The sequence below is a fragment of the Lathyrus oleraceus genome, chromosome 7 (assembly GCF_024323335.1).
Source record: "Lathyrus oleraceus cultivar Zhongwan6 chromosome 7, CAAS_Psat_ZW6_1.0, whole genome shotgun sequence".
Lineage (NCBI taxonomy): Eukaryota > Viridiplantae > Streptophyta > Magnoliopsida > Fabales > Fabaceae > Lathyrus > Lathyrus oleraceus.
Window position 1 is genome coordinate 514762891 of NC_066585.1, and position 5936 is coordinate 514768826.

A 5936-nucleotide genomic window follows, 5' to 3' on the forward strand; every position below is an offset into this window, starting at 1 on the left:
ACAAAAGGACGGATTGATGAGAGACAAAATAAATAAGCAACACCGTAAGGTACAATGCACTTAAGTGAATTGTAGAACATCGTAAGGTACGGTGCACTTAAGTAGAATACGAAATGTGGTAAGGTACCACGCACTTAAGTGATTTTAGGTATACCATAAGATATGGGCCACATACACTTAAGTGGGATTTTTAGCTTGCAACTCACACAAGTGGTTCTATAAATAGAACCCTTGTGCAGAAGCATTTCACTTGATGAAATTTCGTTTCTCTCTCTCTCTCTCTCTCTCAAAGCCTTCATTCGTAGCAACTAGCACTAAAACTGAAGGAATATGTTCGTTGGACTGAGTAGAGGCGTTGTCATCATTCAATGCTCGTGATCATTCCTTAGATCTGCATCAAAGGTTTCAATCGCCACAAGAGGTAAGGGTTTCTATCACTGATCATGCCCATTCTTAAGGATCACTAAAGGAAAAATTTTAATTTTTGCTGCATTTTAGATCGCAATTTTCCTTTAGTGGTATCAGAGTCACTTACGAAACCATACATCTGATAGTTGTTTAGTTTCTGTATTAATACGATTAAAAGATAGAATAAATTAAATAATAAACGAGTAATTAAATTTGGCATCATGTGTGTATGACTTGGATGATTGATGTTGACTATGCTTCAAAATCCGACGTTAGTATGGTGAAGCAGCGATACAACGATTGTCCATAGGTTACACAAATGAGATCGATCAATTTATAAATATGATATAAGTAATTCTGATGCAAAATATGGTATATATGATATACTGTTTCTATTCCGTTCATTCAAACACTTAATGATTATTATTCCTTTGAGCGACCAATGGTCATTTGCTTCGGAATCCGACATTAGTATGGTGAAGCAATGGCATGTTCATCAATCATACTGAATCATCAATCGAGGTGTGTTTGACAGTATGAAATTGCTGCATTAAAGTTCATGACGATACAAGGGTTGTGTTGTCAAAGAGTTGACAATGGAGCAAAGGTTGCTGCTTTAGCCGTAGGAACTTATGTATTGACTTTACCTAGTGATTTAATAATTCAGTTAGAGAACTATTATTATGTATCTGCAATTAGCAGGAATATTATTTTTGTTTCTTGTTTGGACAAGTTTGGTTTTTCATTCATAATAAAGAACAATTGCTACTCCATTTATTTGAATGATATATTTTATGCTACTGCACAAATGAACAATGGACTATATGTCCTTGATCTTGAAATGCCTATTTATAACATTAATACTAAAAGGATGAAATCTAATGAGTTAAATCCAATTTACCTTTGGCATTACCGATTAGGCCACATAAATGAGAAACACATTTCCAAACTCCATAAAGATTGACTCTTTGAAACACATTACCGATTACGCCATTTTTCCTTCAGATCATGCCCTATTTTTTTCATTTTTGTGATGGTGATGAGTGAACCAGTCCGGTGGACCTCGCCTGAGAAGGTGATCAGAGTTCCAGCATCGGTGGTGTGCTGGACAAGTTCTGAGCCATTGATCTCATTTGAAATGTTTTAATCTCACATGTTGGTTCTGATTACCATTGGTGTGGCACGCTGACTCAAGTGTACCATGGAGCGCGCATTTTCATCTGCTTGATCTGCCACCTTAATTAATAAGGGAGATCAAGTGGTCCATGTTTTTTCTGATTATTTGAATTTCATTTAATTTGTCTTATTTTCATTAATTCATATTAATTTTAATATTGATCCAAAAAATATGAGAGTTTCACCCAAAAAAATTAAATAAAATCCTCTTTCATATTTTGAATTAAAATTATTTTTTGGATCATCATTAATATTTTTCATGATTTAATTGATTTTGTGAATATTTTTAATTGTTTTAAAATACTTTTAAGTCTCCAAAAATTCTGAATTTTTTTCTCCAAGGTCCTTTGACCTTGTTTGACCTATGGTAAATCTCATAGCCATTTCTTTGGTGTTTTGATGAGATTTTAAGAATTTGACAAACCATATTTAATTTAATGCATTATTTTTAATATTTTTAAATTGAATAAATGCCAAATAATTGTGTTGAGCCATTTTAATTGTTTGTATAAGTTTGACTTGTGTTGTTGGGCCTTGGTCAAGGTTGATTTGACTTTGCTAGGTTAAGATCATTGGATTTAGGGGATTAATGGAATGTACATTCCATCTCCCAAAATGAATGAATGATCTTAATTTGGTAAAAGTCATCGTTTGACCAATTTGAGTTTTGATCTATTCCCCTCCCTCTTCATCTGATTCCCTTTCTTTATGCATCTATTTCATTTGGCCTATAATATCTCAAGGTCCTAAGGCTAGTTGATTGAAAAATCAAAATAAGTATGGATGAGATTATGCCACCTCTTTTGCATATTCTTTTTGTGTGTGGTATGTTTCATGAGCATAGTCCATTATACTATGTATCTAACATGCATTAACACCAAAATTCTATTGCCCAACCTCAAATAGTTGTGACTTCTACATAAGTCCAATTACGATTGCTTAGCATAGTGCTAAATTTTTGACACAAAAAGGCATAGCATTCTAGTTAGTGAGATTGTAAGCCTCCCCTCTTTCATGGTATTGTGTGGACACTTGGTCTTTTTTCCTTCCTTTGGAAGATGTCTTGGTTCAAGGACCCATGCTTGTGATAAGTGGGTTAAGTGTTCTCCAAAGAATGACTTAAAATGAAAAGCAAAAGCAAAAACAATACTAACTCCTAATTCATTAACAACTAACATTTAATTTCAATCCATTTACTTTTAATGCACTTTAATTTTTAAGCTCTATTCATTTATCATTATCCATACCTTTCTAATTGTTTATATTAATGCATTCTCACTTTGTCCACTTGGACCATATTGTGTGATATATCTTGTTTGTGTATATTTTTCTTGTTTGTGTGGTCTTTGACCATTAATGTACATAATAAGAAACAAAAAACCCTAAAAAACTATTGTGTGGACTGTTGGTTGATCTTGGACAATTGGACTTAGAATTTAGACAACATCCCTATGCAAAAGGACTTGGCCAATGCCAACTTTCATGTAACCAAGTGCTTGCAATTTGAAACTTCATCTGATACATCATTGAAGATCCATCTTAGCTCATCTGCTACATGGGCAAATTTGAAGAAGGTCATGGAGTGGTTAAAGCTTGGATGTGGCTATCTTTATTTGATGCCTTGCTCTTCAAGTTAATATTGTATATATTGTTTGTTGCTTGATTCACATGTCCAGGGGAATTTTGGGTTTCTATATGGCATTCTTGCCTATTGGATTGCAGCCCATTGGTCAGATCTTTTCAACTCTTAACTTTTAAATTTATGCTTAGGATTAGTCTCTTCATCTTTTCCCCATCTCTTTAATTTCAAAATATCTCCCTCCTTTTAAAAACTTATTTGTTTGAATTTGTTTTTTTTCTAAACTTAGACCCCTTTGCAAATTAGGAACTTTGGCCTTATGCCATTGCATTTTCAAACTTCTTTTCTTAAATCAAACTTGTAAATAAAATTAACTATACTTGACTTAAAATTTTCAAAAACCAAAGAGAACTAACCCATTTAAACCATTTTCTAGGCCCTGGTGCATTTCAAACTTAATTTTTTTATTAAAAGCAATGCATCCACTTTGAAATTTGTATCACGAACTACGAGGTTTGATCCCTCATTCTTATGTTGGTACGTAGGCACAAGTCTGAAGGTCTTGTCAAACACAAAAATATAATTAATGAATTCTTTTCTCATCCCCCATTCTATTTGTTTATAAACATCACTTTGTACAAAATACATATGCACACAAGAAAGGGCTTCCTAGGAGTACCTAGGACACTTTGGGTGCTAACACCTTTTCTCTCTGTAACCAACCCCCTTACCTGTGATCTCTGGTATTTTATTAGTTTTGATTTGAAAACTTCTTATTTTTGGGTTTTGTTCGTACTTTTCCCTTTTCCCTTGGAAACAATAAAAGCGCGGTGGCGACTCTTGTTATTTGATGTCTTGCTTATCCATAACTTGATGATCATGAATTTACCGCTATATGGTTCTGAGTCTGAGAAGTGGCTAGAAGCCATGAAATCTGAAATGGATTCCATGTACCCAAACTAGGTTTGGACCTTGGTAGAGCCTCCTATAGGAGTTAACCCTATAGGATGCAAGTGGGTCTTCAAAAAGAAGATTGACATGGATGGTAAGGTACATACCTATAAGGCAAGACAGGTTGTAAATGGATATAAATAAATTTATGGGGTTGACTATGATGAAACCTTTTCACCAGTTGCAATGCTTAAATCTGTTCGGATTTTACTTGCTATCGCTGCATATCATGATTATGAAATATGGCAGATGGATGCCAAAACTGCTTTCCTTAACGGGAATCTTCTTGAGGATGTGTACATGACATAGCCTGAAGGATTTGACATACCAGAAGAAGCCCAAAAGATATGCAAGTTACAGAGATCAATCTATGGATTGAAGCAAGCTTCCAGAAGCTGGAATCTTCACTTTGATGAAACAGTAAAACAATATGGATTCATAAAGAATGAAGATGAGCCTTGTGTCTACAAGAAGGTTAGTGAGAGCATGATCGTCTTCCTGGTATTATATGTAGATGGCATATTACTCATTGGAAACAATGTCCCTACCCTGCAATAAGTAAAGACTTGGTTGGGGAAATGTTTTTCTGTGAAGGACCTAGGTGAAATAGTCTATATATTAGGAATCGGGATCTATAGAGACAAATCATAAAAACTGCTTGGCCTTAGAAGGAGCACATACATAGACAAAGTGCTGAGATGCTTTAATATGCATGATTCCAAGAAAGGATTCATACTCATGCAACATGGCATGTGTCTATCAAAAACACAATCCCCTTCAACTAAGGAAGAAAGGGATCACATGATAAGATTTCATATGCATATGCGTTAGGATCTATCATGTATGCCATGTTATGTACTCGATCAGATGTCTCGTATACTTTAAGTGCAATGACTCAATGAGTAGGTACCAATTTGATCTCGATGATGCTCATTGGGTAGCTGTCAAGAATATCCTTAAGTATTTGAGAAGGACTAAGTACTCATTCTTGATATATGAAGGTCAGGAAGAGCTTGATGTAATTAGATACACCGATTCTAGCTTCCAGACAGATAAGGATGACTTTATATTGCAATCTGGTTATGTGTTCTACTTAAACGGTGGCAATATGAGCTGGAAAAGTTTAAAGCAAGATAAAGTTGTTGATTCTACAACCGAGGACGAGTATATTGTTACCTTAAGTGCAACAAAGGAAGTTGTTTGGATCAAAAAGTTCATTAGTGAACTTGTCATAGTTCCTAACATTGTGGATCCCATTGATCTCTATTGTGATAACAATGGCGCTATCACACAAGCTAAGGAGCCTAGATCTCACCAATGATCCAAACATATACTTAGGAATTATCACCTCATTAGAGAGATAATAGATAGGGGAGATGTGAAAAATATGCATAGTACCTACACTTGACAATATTGATGACCCACTGACAAAGCCTCTTGTGCAGCAGAAGCATGATGGCCATACTAGATCTATGGGTATTAGGGGTATGCCTGATTGGATCTAGTGCTAGTGAGAGATTGTTGGTGTAAGCCCTAGAGGCCAATACTTTTCGTACTTGTATCGAATTATTTATTAATAATAAAAGGCTTTTTCTTTATTATGTTTATTTAATAAAGTCCCTAGAATAGCTAGTCCATTTAATGTATCAGGTGTGACTTAATCATGAGATCCTGTTAAACATAAGGACATTATTCTTAAAGTATCCATATTCGAGCTTTGTTGTGAAGTGGGATAACATAAAGCATTAAGACCATTATGTATATAGACTGATGATCACGTCTCATGGATCATGGATAAGGAGTTATCAAGTCTTAAACATAG